This window comes from Festucalex cinctus, chromosome 15, assembly GCF_051991245.1.
Source record: "Festucalex cinctus isolate MCC-2025b chromosome 15, RoL_Fcin_1.0, whole genome shotgun sequence".
In the NCBI taxonomy this organism is placed as follows: domain Eukaryota; kingdom Metazoa; phylum Chordata; class Actinopteri; order Syngnathiformes; family Syngnathidae; genus Festucalex; species Festucalex cinctus.
In genome coordinates this window covers 20,030,570-20,047,943 of record NC_135425.1, presented here as the reverse complement: position 1 = coordinate 20,047,943, position 17,374 = coordinate 20,030,570, and the positions used below count along the sequence as shown (strand labels likewise).

The following is a 17,374-nucleotide window of genomic DNA, read 5'->3' as shown; positions in this document are numbered from 1 at the left end:
CAGCTTTATCAGTTAATCAGCAGTCCATTCAGTGTTTGTTTATGGAATACATAAACGATTCGATCGAGAATTCTCAGGAAAAACTACTGGCTCGTGATGCTGGCGATAGCTGCTGGATAAAACAGAAGCCTTAAAAGAGCTGACTGACGTTTCTGGCTAAACCTCCTTATGGGCAAAAACTGCTGTCATCAGCATCTGGTTAAAACAGCTGGCTAAAGCTTCAGGCTAAAACAGTTGTCTAAATCATATGACTAAAACTTCTGGTGAGGCATCATTTAAAGTTGCATTGCTGATTAAACTCTAAAACTGCTTATGAAACCGCTAGTTAAAAATGCTGAAGTCAAAAGTCTTCTGACTAAAAATTGCTGTCAGTTTCTTTCCAAGACAGAAACCGTAACCACCACATGTCCCGAAAAATGCCAAAGAGTATTTTTGTGGCTTTGTAAATATGTCATATGAAAGCCGTCATAACGTTACATCTGTTTCAACAGTAAAGGCGACATTGAACCTATCTTGCTTTATTGCTATCATTAAAAAAATATAATAAAATAAATAAATAAATAAATATATAAATACACCTTCAGTTGTGCTCTCAAAATTGATTGAGTGATGTTTGTCAAAGCAAGATTTTGCTACATACTCAAATTGGTATCATAATAACAAAAAACTGACTAAAATAAATGTAACTATGGGATGACAAACACAATTTTGAAAATGCATCAAATAAATATATGATGTAAAATACAAAATAAAGTAATACATGTAAAACCCGAAAATAACAGAAAAATAACGAATACAAAACAAAATCAACAATCTAAAATACAAACAGCGTAAATGAAAATACAATACAAAATCAAATACAGTATATAGAATCTAATCTATAGAATACAAAATACAACATAAAACACAAGAAAATACTTTAGAAAAGAAATATTAACTATACAAAATGCAACACAAAATAAATTAAATATATCAACAACAACAACAACAATTTGAACCAGTGTTAATATTCATAAATTTACATAACGCCAGAAATCCAGGTTCTTTAAGGCCTCACTATCACCTCTTCAGGCAAAACATGACATTACAGGACAATAATAATACGCATCAATGTTAAAAGGTAGCATTATATTGTATTTTAGTACACACATCTTGAACTGGCGCGTCACATCAAATGCACATGGAAGGTCAGCGCAGTGAGTCAGCTTGTTGTTTTCGGCCTCAGGGACACGACATACAGTATATGTGGGACATGGGCCGCCTCCGGGTCTGGCCGGAATAAAATGGCATCCCCAGGACTACACACACAAGCATGTGCTGTCCCACCGCACGCTCTGCGGCACGTTATTATCGTGTTCCATCCGCATTATTTTGGGCCCTGGTTACGTCCTTAACCAAATAATAACCTAACAACATGCACTCTTTCCAGAGTTTGATATCATGCTGGCGACGTGAACCATCAATTTGCACTGAATAATTACAAGAAGGGAGGATTCTTGATTTTGTAATGATGCACGTTATGGAAAACAGGTGGGGCAGCTGCAGCAACCTCGTATGTAAGCTTCGTAACAGGACAATCCTCACATTTGCATTTATATTCCTTTTTATTCCTATTTATGTAATATACTGCTTACAAAAGAATAGTACATAATTATTTGTGGGGTAATTGTTTTGTCAGTTAAACACGAATGTAAATTAAGCAGCAAAATCCACCTGTTTTTTTTTTTTTTTTATCCATCTCAGGGGGCGGCCATTTTGCCACTTGTCGACTGAACATGACATCACAGTCGCTCAGGGCTCAGCTAAAAACCAATGATGGCACAGCTTCAGAAAACAGGTGAGGGGGTGGGGCTTAGGGCACCCAAACGGCCCTGATCATCACTGATGATGCATTTAATGTTCCTAAATGGATTTCCATGTCATTCTTTATCTTTATCGTTGGCTTCCCTCCAGTAATGAAATACATCAGCCATCTTGCCGCAGTGTACACACACCGTGCTGTGTAAACCATCATTAAGGCTTATGACGGCCGGATATATGAGAAGAAAACTCGCAACGTTGATTGCGCTCATTGCGGAGGAGAGCAGCATCGGCCTTGACATGTTGACCCTTGACTTGCTGACTAAGACGAGCCACAGAGGACATGTTGTTCCTGCAAGAGGGCCCAAACAGGGTCGCCACTCCAAACAGGTTCTAATGTGGCCATAAATTCATACTGTAGCTGTCATTTCAACGTGTAATAGTGTTTTGTTTTTTTTCCTTTCGGTCATATTATTCAACAGTTTTCACTGATCACATTATTTGCCCGTATTCTGAAGAATGTTTACTTTACCCCGTTGCAAAATAGAGATTGTCTGTCCCGTGGGTCAAATGCTCACATTAGAAAACATTAACGGTCATACAATTGTAAAAAGGATGAGTAAATATGTCAGTAGTTGACTTCAAATAATGAAATGCAAACATGGAATGCTAAGTTTTAGCTTTAATGACAAAAGCCAGACCTGTCTCTTGTATGTTTGTTTTTTTTGTTTTTTTTTCATGTCATGTATGTTTTTGTTATTAGTTCTCGCATGGCTTTTTACATTTTATGATAGACATGCATTACTAACAAATAAATAAATATAGCTCACTGCCTCAAAAGTTTTGCTTTAATTTAATGGAATTAATTTAATTATGACTAGAATTATTATGTTCAATATTTTTTTTTAATTAAATGAACACATCTTATTTTTCACAAGATTTTGTTTTAGTCCAAGCTATTTAATTTAAATGGATTTAATGTATTAATGTGACCATTTTCCAATGTATATAAATAATAAATAAGTAGCAATATAGATGTCATTAAAGGACTACTCGGCTCATTTAGCCATTATCAGTAGTAACAAGTTAATATTTTGAGTAAAATTATTTGGCTAATTTCATCATTTTTCACATTCAATTAATTCCTTTAAAAACACATTTTGCCACTTGCTGTGGAATGAAAATGAAATTACGTGTGCTCAGGGTTCAGGTCATGACCAATCTTGACTCAGTTTGCTAACGTAACATGACCAAACCCAGAAAACAGGTCAGCCTTGATTGTTGATCGTTACTTCAGTTCTGAGCACCTGTGATGTCATTTTCAGTCGACAGCAAGCGGCAAAGTGTTTTTTTGAAAGTATTAATTGTACATGAAAAATAATGAAGTTATCAAGTTCATTCTAGACAAAATATTTACTTTCTATTGCAGAAAATGGCTCAATGAGTCACGTATGCCTTTAGAAGTGTAACTACTATTTGAGTGTTGCTCTTTTGCTCTAATTATCTGGCTTCGGACTTTGCTACAAAAAAAAAAAAAAAAAACTAGAAGATGCCAAGAAGCGTTGCCAGTGGGGATGCAAGGGGAAGTTTGTGTGCCAGAATCAAACATATTTGCACTTGAGAGCAGGCAAATTTCGCCGTCGTGCTGGAGACGGTCGTCGCTATTAATCAAGGCTGACTTGAGCACTTGTCGTGCTGAGGAGGAATGCTGCTCTTGACTCTCTTCGCCTTTGAGCATAATTGCTACTGATTGGCGCCCCTCACTGTGTGTACTCACTGATGGGGAAAGACACACGCACACACATACTGTTATCTCCCAGTGGAAGACAAGGGCCCGTGCACTCAAAACGCTCATTACTTGCTCCAGTACCTGTGGAGAAGGAGGCTTGTTTATTTGGGTGTCTCTTTAAGAAGACATTCCACAGTGTGTTTTTTTTTTTTTTTTTCCCCACATTGATGCGGTGGTGCATGGGAGGATAAGCTCGGGGGGGCAATGACCTTCGGGATATTGGGCAGATAAATCGGCATGTGGGAAAAAAATTCCCGACACAATGCATAACAGGCATTCCGAGGAGACATGCCGGGGCATGTTTGAGGAGAGTGGGCCACGCACGCTCGCGCACACACCACCAGTTAATTTGGGACCATGTGGTTGTGCATGAGGATTTTCAGTTTATAGACACTGTTTCAATAAAGCCACTCCCAACTGAAAACGGTTCATTTTTGGCTTTTGCTATCATTTTGAATGAGAGCGATTAAAAAGACTCATGTCTGCATGTCTGTTGCTAACCAAAACAGCAGCACATGTAGAGTCACAAAATGTGGAATCTTACCGGATGGTGTCAATTATCTTCCTCTACATTATTAACACATTCACTGCCAGCCCAGCAAAAATGCATTATTTGACGTCTTTTTCCGTCAATGGCAGTCAATGACTTAAGATGAGATGTAACCAAAATTTAAAAAAAAAAATTCTTAAAAAAAAAAAAAAAAAAAGGAAAAAAGGAGGCTGCAATATAATCACAAAATATATTGGCACATTGTGTTTAACACATTCACTGCCAGCCCAGCAAAAATGCGTCTTTTTCCGTCAATGGCAGTCAATGAGTTAAAGATACTCAGCAATTTAAATGTACATACTGTATTTGAAATTTTAAACCCATCCCTGTATATATTGAGAAAAAAAATACCTCCCTCCAATAAACATGTCCCTACTGCCATATACAAGGGGGAAAAAATGAAGAACCTGAAATACACTGTTGTGTACGCAACATTAAATGTCCAATTGCCGAGCTCATTTGCGATCTGTTGCTGACCAAAACTGCAGCGCCTAATGGGGAAGATAAAGTGTGTAGTCTTATTGTAAGGTGTAAAAAAGAAGGAACAGTAATGACCTCAGTTTATAGATTCAGATATTAAAATAGTTAAAGCGGAAGTCAGCACAGAAATTTTCTTTACACTAATATTTTCCATGCGCCCACTCTAGTCTAAACAGGGCATTCAGATTAATAATAGGGGGCATCTTGCTGTCAACTGAAAATGACGTCACAGTTGCTCAGGTAGCAACCAATCATGTCTTAGCTGGTGAACATCACATGACCAAACTCAAAAAACAGGTGAGCTGTGATAGGTCGCTTGCACATGTCGTCACTTCCGCCTCGGATTTCTCGTAGTCGCCATGCTGGGTGGCCTCCATTTACGTAGCGATTCGGTCTAACACGTATCTATCACGTTTGTTTTCTGCGTTTAAAATGGTACATTGTTGCTGCATCGTTGGCTGTTCGAACAAAGCCAAGGGGGAAAATGGTCGGTCTTTTTTCCGAATTCCGAAAATAATTAGGAACCAGGGCCTGGAGACAGAGGAGTGCGGACTCCGGAGGGAAGTCGTTACTTTGGGCTCGTGTGTGCAGCGATCACTTTGTGAGCGGTAAGCTTGTTTACCTTTATTTAATGCATGAGGATTAATAACGTTTCGACCGCCCATATATGGGCAAGTTGCTTATGTTTTGGATTCATGAGCAAGCAAGTTCGGTAGTACAAGCTGGCTAGCGGACGTTAGCCGAAAGCTAACATCGAACATTTTCACCCAAGTAGTGCCAGTGCAAAGTGTTTACTGCTGAAATTGGATTGATTAGTCTTGGGCTTTTAATGCCGATAACATGTTTTTTGGTGGCAAAATGTAAACTTGGAAAAAAAAAGAGACAGAAGGGGCTGATGCAAGAAAACAGACCCCCGGGGGTGATGCAAGAAAACAGACCCCCGGTAGCCTACACATCATGCTAAATAACTTATTCACGGCCACCCTACTGCGGTAAAATTACCAGTCTTTCCATATTTTATTTGTTTATATATTTGTTTATTTTAACAGGTCGCCCTGCGCCCGTTTTTCTGTCCAATCATCCCGACTGGGCTCCAACATTAAAGTTGGGTCCCAAGTTACAACATCTATGTCTCAGCCCAGTCGGTGCCAAGATATGAACGTGCACAGGAGAGACAAGCAAAGAAAAGACGACTCGAAGTGGCAGAGATTGTTGCAGTTATGCAGCCAGATGGCTCCAGTAACCTGTACCCTCAAGTACTGCTGACATCATTGACTCTGGTATGCCACTCAGAATTCATTACATGATATATTGTATGCATGAGTGAATGTATGTGTTTGTTTGTGTGTGTACACGCACCTTATATTTTAGAGACATTTGGAAGTGTTTATAGAAATAAGTATTTGCCTGTAGCAATGTTCATACATTAAAAAATGCAACAAAATGTGTACATTTCTTTTACACTGACAAAAAACTATACTACTTTACTATATTAAACCTATTACTCGTACCGTATTTTTTTTTGATTTTTTCTTTATTTTTTTCTTTAGGGATCTCATGCCACACCGACTTGATTGCCAATGACATGATGGAAACGAAGGCGAGCATCAAAGCATTGGAGGAGGACAACATGCGACTGTTTGTTTGGCGCTAATAAAGGCAGCGTTTATACAAATTCTATTGTTGGGTTTGTTTACAAAGCTATACATAATACAAATGACAGGATTTGACTCAATGTGCAATATGGTCCCTCTTAAAGTAATGGCATAAATCTCTATTATTTCTAAAAGCACAAAAAATGAAGTGAATAATGATTAGATGTAGTAATTTCAGGGTTAAAAATTGAACTGTTAATTAATGTAGTTTATTTTAGCACAGGTGCCTACCATCCTGAGATGACGGTATGATGTAATGTTGATGGGGTACGCAATGACTTTCATTATGCTATGTACAGAGGAAAAAGTTGCTCTCTTTTAAATTTGTTTAATGTAAGACAAGTACCAGTACTGTGTTACAGTTTTCCCAATAATCCTTGTTTCACACTTGTCACAAAACCACTGTCCTTTTGGCAGTCTAGATTGGCACACTTCAAGTGATATCATTTGATTTTACAATCTGCTGCAGCACAAAAAACTACTTTATTCCGCATCTTTGAAGTACATGAGCAAGTGGTAGGTGACAGCGGCTGAGCAGGAACACTGGAAGTCCACTGCTGATCTAGTAAATGCTCTCCCGAGCAGTTCAGGTAAGGAGGGGATTTTGGGAAAAAAAAACTCTGGCTTTTCCAGCTGGCCAAAACGAGCGATCTGGGTGGACTCGCTCAATCACACTTTGTCCACACCACAAAGTCGCAGAAGTCCGTCCAGTTAAACTCATCTGTGCCTGAATCTGAAAATATTACAAACATTGTAATGAAAATATGAAACATAGAATTAAATAATAAACTACAAAAAGTAAAGCCATACATACCTGGTAATACTATTGGTGTTGTCGTGACAAGTGATGGGAATTGTTGCCATCCGGCACCAGACAGAAATTGGGTGTTGTGACAGCCTCCTTAACCGTGAGATCATAAGAAAAGCTGTCAGTATGCTCAGTAGTTACCATGAACACGTTTTATTGTACTGGAAACTGAAACTAAAAATACGTCCTCTGAGAGTGGTTAATCTTAACCATTTAGAATAAGTTGATTAAGTAACATGTAACTAGTGAAAGGGTAGCATTAAATTTAATTAAGCCACGGGGAGGCTGTGCAGTTACTTTTTATTCTTATACGCTCTGCCATATTTGCCTGTTATAAAATTATTAGAAAAACCACATCAGGTAAACCTAGCTGTGCATGTAAACACAATGATAACAGGAAGCCTGAGAACAAATCAACATTTTTGTGTGCAGAATTACCAACACCATGTGGTTTACTTACGTGCAACAGCAACCGTTTCTTCTGATGCGATGTTAAAGTTTACACTCTGTATCCACCCGCTTACAAAATAATTGTAAGCCTCCAGGGATTTGTTGGCGTGTTATGGAGCATGTTGTCAACACGAGGTAGGGAAAGATGTCCAGAGATGTCACATTTGGCCAGCAAGCTTTCTCCGTCAAAAAAAAAAAAATCACCCTTGGTCAGGACGTAATTAGGATCAATCCCGCCACACAGAGACACCTTCTGCCTGTATCGTTGTTTTTGATCTTCCGGTAAATCGTGAAAATACTGCGAAAATTACATCAGGTTGATAAGCTCTACCGTGTAACTCGCGAGTGTACCTTGTGAACCGGCGGACACCCAATATGGCGCCCGAAGGAAAAACTCCCATGATGCATTACGATGTGCAAGCGACCTATTGGTTGTAACCTAACCGACTGTGATGTCACTTTCAGTCAACAGCAAGTGACAAAATGGCCGCCTCAAGATGGATAAAAACGGGCTGTTTTTGCTGCTCATTTCGTATTCCACAAACACAATGGTAATCAGAATGCTGTGTTCAGACTAGTGGGGGGGCTCGACTTCCCCGTTAACTGCTGTGCTCATTTGAACTTTGTTGCTAACCAAAACAGCAGAAGAATTATGACGCCAATTTTTTTTTCCCCTCATTTTTTTGTAGAGCTGTGTGAACGGTGATAGGTTTGACAAATGTACACACGGGACCCAAAAAACCTATGGAACATCATCCCTGTTTTCACAAGGTTGTTGTCATGTAAACAAACCCTTCAGTCAACCTCTAAAAACGGATGCTACACAGATAGCAGCTATAGAAAAGAGGGCAGCAACCGGTAGGGGCTTGATCTGGCTATCAATAGAGGTGACGTAGAAGTCAAAGCAAGGAGAAAGTTGGGGTGGGCCGGATGTGGGAGGGTGTTTAAAATAGATTTTATCGCTCAGGCTCCTGTTCCCACACGAGAGGTCTGATAAAAGACAATTGACAGTTTTGTCAGTTCTTCTGCAGCTCTCCTTGATCAGTCACCTAATCAATTCATTCATCAATCTGACGATGGCGTCGAGCCTTTGATTATATACTTTCTTCTTTCTTCTTCTTAGTTCCGGCCCGTATGCTTTTGTCCACTTTGAAACCATGTCAAAAAGACTCGACATGAAACTCAATTCAACCAAAATTTTACTCTCCAGCTGCGTGTGTCTTATATGTATCGCATTTTCTATCAGATCGACAGCCACCATTTTTTTTTTTACTATGGTTCTACCTTTTCCACGTCACATCTTGATTAATTGCAGTAGGTATACCTCCAAGTTAATGTGTAAAAATGCTTTGACCTATTTTTGCTTCCTGGTGTTGCCGTCCCAACAGCAAACAGCCTTCTTTGTTCTCGAAACTATTTCCAGTGAATTGCTATGAAAAGCTGGAACGCTCACTGCCAAGATGGATGGAAAAGAAATGCAGCGATAAGAGAGTTTGGGAGTGTGTTTGCAGGAAGAGAAGGGAGGGAGGGAAGGGTTGAGAGGAAAGGGACAGCGCAGAATGCTGAATCAGCTCCCACCGCACGATCTATTCCAGAGTATCCCACAGGGAATGCTCTCAAGGCTCCATGCACACTTTTTGCGCCGAGGGGTTGGGGGCATCAAGTGACAGGAGATGGCTGGGTCAAGTTACCAGGGTGTGGCCGTTTGACTGTTCATGGATGAAACCATGAAGAAAAACACAGCTCGTTAGAAAATTAAAAACAAAGGCACGTGAAATGTCACCTACTTGGGTAATAACACTCATGTTAATATAAACAATATTATAAAGAATCATACTACGAATAAAAATATTGGTTGTCTATTGGGGTTTTCTACTTTGTAGTTTTAGAAGGAACGACAAATATTGTGGGAAAAAAATAAAATGTCCTATTTGTTTAGTGTATAATGAAATAAATTTAAATACAATCAAATTATTTATTGCTTGTTTTTTCTGTCGTCACTTGTTACTAGGTAGAATTCAGAGCAGAGGGCTCAACCTTAATAAACTGCTCCATTGTGACGACTTGAGAAAATTGGTATATATCTCACTTGTTGCTAGGCAGAGTTGATAAGGCCCAATCGTAAACACCATATTTGCTTATTAAAGTGATTGGTATTTAGGTCAATCATAATGCACGTACCTCATTGGCCAAATAAATAAATGGACTTGTTCCTAGGCAGAATTCATGTCCATCAGACTCAAATTTCCTCCTTAAACATATATCATATCATATCATATCATATCATATCGTATCATATCATATCATATCATATCATATCATATCATATCATATCATATCATATCATACTTGTTGCTAAGAAGAGTTGATAGGGCACAATCGCAAATGCCCTCACAAGCCAATTAAAAAATATATGTATAACAGCTGTTGCCGGGTAGAATTCAAACGTCTCAAACTGACGACTGGCTAAATAGAGAGACGGAATTGCAGTTGCCAATGTCATGGACTGGGTTGGGTTTTGGTTCGTTCTTTATTTTACTTTTGTCATGGTTCAGGTTTAGTTTGGGTTTCGTCTTTATCCTCATGTTTCATGAAGTTTCAGCCATGATCTACGTTTTGCGTTGTTGTCCTTGTGTTCCTCCCTAGTCTTGTCAAGCATTGTCATGTCCACCTGTGTATGCCTGCCCTTCCTCACGTTTCAACCAATCATCATCCTCTGCCACTTGTGTCTTGTTCAGCTGTGTCTAATTGTGTCAAAAGTGCGTGTGAATTTAGTATCTTGTCTCCCCTCTGTCCGTGTCGATTCATTGTTGTTTTCCCTCACGTCATGCTGCCCGTTTTTGCCCTGAAGTTCCCCCCACATTTTGCCTTGCTTGTTTTTTGGATGTTGTTGTTTTTCTCAGCGAGATCCTTGTTTACCTCCTTGTTTTCTTTCATTAAATCCCTTTTTGATAGCACCTCTGCCTCCTCGCCCTGTTTCCCTGCACCTGGGTCACATGATCACATCATAACATCTACTAGGCATAATTGATAGAGCTCAATCATAACTATGAAATTAAATGTCATGATTCACGACGAGGAAGGTTTATGCATACAAGTAAACATAACCATTCCTCTGTATTGAATATAAACGTTTTTTTTTTAACATTCATAAATCTGGAGCGTTGCCATGTTGCTCCATGCAACTGAACGTACGTATTTCCAAATCAGCGAAACTGATCAAACTTGATGCCTCTGGCATTTCCGCCCTGTCAGCCCGTGTCAAAACAATGGGGGCGCCGCATGGAAGGTCGAGACTTTCACACGTGTGACGGAGTGATACTGGCATGACTCAGAAGAGCCTTTTCTTAATCGCTGCAGGAAGGAAGTGGATGAATGCAAGGAAGTGAGGTTCGCTCAAAGAAACCAACGGCTGAAAGGTCCTTGAAAATCCATGTAAGGCTAATATACACTCACTTGCCAAAACATTAAGCACACTTGCGAATGCCGGTAATTGTACGAGGGAATGTGCCCAAATGGCCCCAACCGAAAGCAGCTTTCCTAGACAGATTGGTTTGCTAAATTGAAAACATTTTTTTGCCTACACCATCAAAGTGGGCAGTGCCAATCATTTTGAGGATCGGACATGAAAAGGCACTGCTTTTGACTTGATTGTATTTATTTTTTGTCAGTCATTCCCACAGATAAAAATAATAGATTCCAAGGTCCAATTTAAAACATTGGAATTCCACTGTGAGGGAATACTGCCCGCTTTTTTTTTTTTTTCCCATGCATGCGCCGAAGATAAGCCTCCAAAATTAGTATTCCGTCTCCCCTCCGGCATGCATTCATCTACACCACAATCACACAATCATTTCTAAACACTCCCCGTCTCAGTCTATCTCCTTTTCCATCTGCTTCGTCCTTCATTGCTCCTCTGTGTGCTTCTGCACACTTTCTCTCCTCCTCAACATCTCTCAATAGGAAAAAAAAAAATCACATTCATTTCAAGGTTTTCTGCTTCTTTGTTGCACTGTTTTCCGTTGACAATGTGGAGCAACATAACTTTACAAAAAAGGAGCAAGTAACAAAAATGTATTACTTAAAACTATACTTACATTTAGTAGCCAGTCACACATATACTAAAAGGCTAATAAACATGCTATCTATGGGAGAGAAATTGGGCTAAAGCATTTTTATCATTTGGTACAGCATTTTTGTGCAACAAGCTTGTTTATTATTAACTGTCAATGGTTAATGTTAGCATGATAGAAACATAATGTAAATTCAACTTTTTTACTTTTTACTGCCTTTACATTTAGTTCGCACCACCAGTGGTACCGGAAACTCATTTCGGGGCAGAGTGGGCAGTGCCCCAACAGATGGAATTGTTTTACTTTATAATATTGTCTCTTATATAATCAGAATCTTAATATCTTTTTGCGATTTAAAATATTCCTTTGATGCGTTGGCTTTAAAGACACTTTATTGTAAAATATGTAGCTACAGTATTTTAAAAAAAAAAAATATATATATATATTTTTTGTTTTTAGTTTGGACAAAACATCCTAATTTCCATGAGTTGCAAATAAATATTGAATATGCACACATAGCTAAAAAAACAAAAAAAACAAAACAAAAAAAGGATTGTTTTGATATCAAAATGTGACGAAATGGCATCTTACTACTATAATAATGTTCCTGGTTTGTGTTCTAGTCACAGGCAATACAATATGCCGTTTGTTTAAGCATTTGCATTACATGCGTTGCGAAAATAGTCATGATTATTATTACATTTAATAATGATCCAAATTCTAATGTTTAAATAAACATAATCGTTGTTGTGCTAGTAGCCTACTGGGTTATGATCTGCATCTGCATCATTTTTTTCCTCCTCGTTGGAAAATGGGGCAGTTGTGATTTAGCCCCAAGATATCTGCCTAACAGCAAATGATATGGCCAGTAAAATTCTAGCTAAAGATGTGTCGTACTGTATTTTCATTGATAAGTTTTAGGACTGATGGAAATTCATTTTGTTGTTGTTTTTACTCTATAACACGACGAGACAAAACTAAAGACAGCTAACAAAAAGCCAGACATTATGAATCAAATTGATGCAAGCAGACAGGTGGCAGGACGCTAAAGCCAGCTGTTTATGGCCGCTTTGACGTGCTACCTCCCCAGGTGTTATCTCTCTCAGGACGGCACGGCTGCTGTTGCATTCTTCCTGCGTTTGCGTGTCTGTCTGGAGGGCAAAGCAACACTTTCAAGTCAGGTTTCGGTGCCGGCATGTGCGTGCATTGTCACGCCCTCGTCGAGGTGGGCTCGTCGTGGTGATAGGCTTTGAGGCAAAATGCTCTCACGTGTGAAAAACAATTCATATTAAAGACCTGAGTCAGCAGAGGAAATGTATCTTGGCGTTTTTCCTGCTTTTAATCCATGATTACATAGCTTACATTGATAGAAGTCTCCACTTTTGAGTGTCAGCATTAGCATGCTCATGCTAGTACCTTTTTATGGAACATGCTAAAATGACTCAGAACTTTCTTCTTTTTTTTTTTGGTGTGAAGATTAAAATACCGTATATACAGCAATTGGCTCTACGAGAATGCTTCGTGTATATCACATATATTGAGTGCATGCTAAAAGGCTAATACATGGCAAATGAGCTGAAAGCTAACAATATTGTACAGTGTTTATCTAGTGCTACTGCACTGCTAAGCTATATACAAATTTTACTCGTATGTCATATCACAACCTTTAACCATTGATACTAGTCACTTGAGTGTTTTTATGTAACAATAAAGTACATAAATATGTATAGAAATGTGTGCTACCATCCAGTTGGGCTCCAACAAGCTAACTGTACTCGTTTTTGTACTTGACCACCTTACTTGATCATCCATCTCTTCCTATTAGTGTCCTAATACTACATACTAAGCTTCTAAGCGGTAATACGTGCGAAAGAAAAGTTTTTGTGTGAAACAATCCCAACATTAAAGCAATATGCATTGTATTTTGTGCTTTGAGCAACCTAAGTGTCACGTTAATTTGCTCGTATTTGTACTTCAAAACCCAACTTTCAACAAGTCATTAGAATTGAATACATAATGTGTGTGTTATAAGAATTTTGCGTGTACTATTATTATTGTAAGTATTTTTGGCCAGTTGATGGCGGACCAAACTGCATTCTATATGTGTGGCCTAGACGGTTGCCCAGAACAATGAGGGGAGTGTGCTAGAATGGCGTGTATGGCATATGTTCCTGTGGGCATGATCTAAGCGGACCTCTGAACACAGTAACCTACACCTGCTGGTATCTAGCAAACAGGAAGCAGTGTACTTGTGGCTCTCGTTTCACTTCCTCTGCCAGCTAAAAAGCAGGAAGGGTATGCTGATAAGACCTCTCTGATGATGGCCTAAAATGCCAGCGGAGAAGACCACATTACATATAGAGACTAACTGTTTGCAAATGTGACAAAAGAGTTTCAAATGTGACCTTAATTTGCCATCATTCACGCTCATTGGGCAAAACAGATCATGTGACCTGACCGTGGCGTGATTAAGGATGTCCTGCTGACAGCTGCACTTCCTGCAGGGAAATCAGATGAAAGGTTAGCATGCGTCCGTATTTTTGGCATCAGCGATGGGAAGAACACACAGAATCATGTGTGTTGGTAATTTGGGATTAAGCAATTTGGCAAATTAGCCATTTTTGGACTGGATACTTAACAGACAACGCAGGAAGTCAATTACGAGGATGTCAATAATTCATCCCCCATTAGCAGCGTTTATGGTCATTAAAACAATATATATATATATATATATATATATATATATATATATATATATATATATATATATATATATATATATATATATATATATATATATATATATATATATATTATTATTTTTTTTTATTTACAATATTTTTTTAGCAACCTAGCAAATGTGTAATGAACATCCATCCATCCATCCATTTTCTTGACCGCTTATTCCTCACAAGGGTCGCGGGGGCTGCTGGCGCCTATCTCAGCTGGCTCTGGGCAGTAGGCGGGGGACACCCTGGACTGGTTGCCAGCCAATCGCAGGGCAGTGTAATGAACAGAATTGCTTAAATAAGTTTATTTCTGCTTATGCACTTGTTGCTAGGCAGACTTCACAGGGTGCCATCATAACTGCTCCAAAGGCTAATGACAAATTATGGACAAAAAGTTTTAACTTGAAACAATCTCTCTCTCTCTCTCTGTAATTTTAATACCGTACTAATGTGATTTCGCAATATTTTTGCTCACAGTATATCGTACAATCAGAATCTCAATCTAATATTGGTCCTTTCCTATTTCACAGCTCAGAAAAAAAACGTCTTGTTTTTTAACCACGGTAAACATCTATTGACTAATCATGTGGTCATTCATCCAGCTTTGCCTGCTTTTTTCTCTTTCACACAATTGTCCACTTACTCATTGACAACCCCCCCACTTTGTTTGGATAGCAATGCTTGTTGGACCTTACTGGAAGTGCACAAAAGGCTTTTGTGGCCCTTATACATTGCGCCTGAACGTATGCAAAAAGATTAATGCATATATTATACCACCACTACTATTAAAAGCACAGTATCGGTGTGGTATCCTGGGAGGCGACTTCACTCGCATGAGAATTCTGCCATAGTTCATAGTTGAGGGAAATTCCACCTGCCAGTTCGCCTCAGAAAGTGAGGATTTGTCATCGGAAATGGGGAACATGGAAGAGTGGTGGATGGTGAGGAGTGGTCTACAAAAAGAATCCCCCCTCCTTTTTAATGACACAAAGAAGAGGAAAAGAGAAAAGTGTGAGAAGGGAGCTCAATGCTCTATTATGTCACCACTCTGAAGGAACACTTTGTATGTCGTACAGTAGTTTAGTTATATACTGTGTTTGTTATTTATTTAGTCTTGCCTAACAATGTTTAAGACACATAGTCAGATATTTGGGGGTTTAAGTGATTTTTCTATATACTCCTGACTACCAGCAATTCAAAATTGTCCTCTGTAGTGGACCTTTTTAAACCTTAGTATCTCCCACCCAGTGCATACGATTGAATTAACTCCTTTTGTGCTCTATAGAGGACATTCAGAGCTTTCCAATGATACCAAATGTGTAGGGGTGGGGCTTTGCTACCTTTGATTGCATCATAAAAGAAAAAGTGCAAGCACTTTTTAGGGAAGAGGAAGTGTATAACACTTTTTATTGAACAAATTTAGGCTTTAAATGTTGTTAGCATGTGTTCTATAAGACTCTTAAGAACACATTAAAGTATTGTTTGAATTATTTTAACTGTAGTTGAGCCTAGCATTTACATTTTAAAAAATGTCCCCTGTAGTGGACACATCATAGCTTAAAAATAAAAACTTTTTTTTTTTCAAAAATTTCTTTTGCAGTATTCCACTTACTTCATGAAGATTGGGGAATATAAAAATAAGCATGATTGGACAATATTTTTTTTCTCCTGTCAGTTTTCTATTTTTCTATAGTTGTATAAATATTGTATTTTATGGTTTACATATTTAAGTATTTGTTATATTGTATTTAAACTTGAAGGAAGATATTCAGGAATGTAATTTTTATTATTGATTTAAATAGTTTTATTTATTTTATATGACATTTAATTATTTGTAAATTTTATATTATTTATAAATTTATGTTAATATTGTATATGTTTTTTTTTTTTTTAGGAATAAATTATTTCATATTCATTGTCAATCCATGGGCGTTATTATACAAGAAGGCTTAAACGGACTTGCTATTTTGGTTCCACCGATTCGAGCACATACAAATACATACTCCCCCACGTGAGCAGAAAGACCCGACGTGTGCTCGCAAGTATGCAAACATAAACAGATGCTAACATGCATACCAGTCGTTGTTTGATGATCATGCTCCCATCTGCATAATTCAACAGTAGAGAGAGACACAAAACCTGCAAGATTGCACAATTACGCTTGCATTTTTTTTTTTAATTCACACGCATACATACACATCATACATGCAGCACACCAACTGCACAATACCTTCTCCCAGCCTCAGTGCGAACGGTAAATCACCAATCGAAAAGCAATTACCACTGCAGGACATGCGAGATTACACAATGCACACACGCCAGAGAAGACGACATCATTGCACGTTTTGCTGACACGCCGCCAATGAAAAGACGTGTTAAGGGTCATGAAAACACACGTTCATTTCCCACCCTCTGTGATTTATATGTCGTTTATGGGGCAGATGGGCCATTACCAACATTTCCCCCCCCCTCCTTTTTCTTCCCTGGTCCGAGCAGGAAAGATAGGATGTGTCGTCATATTTTCCACTTCCTGGTGCATCAGTTATTATGTGCATGTCTGAGTGTGAATAAATTAAAAAAAAGGCCAGTGGGGCAGAACCATGTGAAAGGCCTGCGTCCAAGGCATATAAAAGGAAGGATCCATTAATATGGTCCAAGAAACTCCCCCATGAGCAAAGTCCAAGAGAAAAGCCCACGAAATGTACCTCCAGACTCTCATACAGTTCATCCAGCATATTAACGCGAGCCTATTACTGCCAAAAACCATTACAATCTCCCAATGGAGTATGTCAGCAATTCCAGTAATTAAGAATGCATACAGTCATGGTTGACTGGGGCTGCTAATTCTTGAAGAGGAACCCCCACCCGTGCCCACCCCTTCTCTTTTTGAGTGTGAGGACAAAGCGTCCAGTGTAAGCAAACATTTGAATGAATGAAACCCCAAACTGACCATTTTTCTGCCAGAGTACTAGAGCAAGGAGAAAAAAAAAGAAAAAAAAAGCTGCACCTGTGGCTTTTCTGTCAACACATGACAGGCAAT

At 38.7% G+C, this 17,374-nt stretch overlaps 2 long non-coding RNA genes across 2 annotated transcripts; one reads left to right on the top strand and one right to left on the bottom strand.

The window, feature by feature from the left end:
• The first annotated feature begins 4,965 nt into the window (after positions 1–4,965).
• On the top strand, positions 4,966–7,258 carry LOC144002400 (uncharacterized). Its single transcript, XR_013278731.1, has 3 exons — positions 4,966–5,227; positions 5,669–5,899; positions 6,170–7,258. It is a non-coding gene; the product is annotated as an uncharacterized LOC144002400 (long non-coding RNA).
• On the bottom strand, positions 6,587–7,957 carry LOC144002401 (uncharacterized). The gene is made up of 3 exons (XR_013278732.1): positions 7,543–7,957; positions 7,089–7,175; positions 6,587–7,007 (listed from the first exon to the last, which is right to left on the bottom strand). It is a non-coding gene; the product is annotated as an uncharacterized LOC144002401 (long non-coding RNA).
• Positions 7,958–17,374: the final 9,417 nt, after the last annotated feature.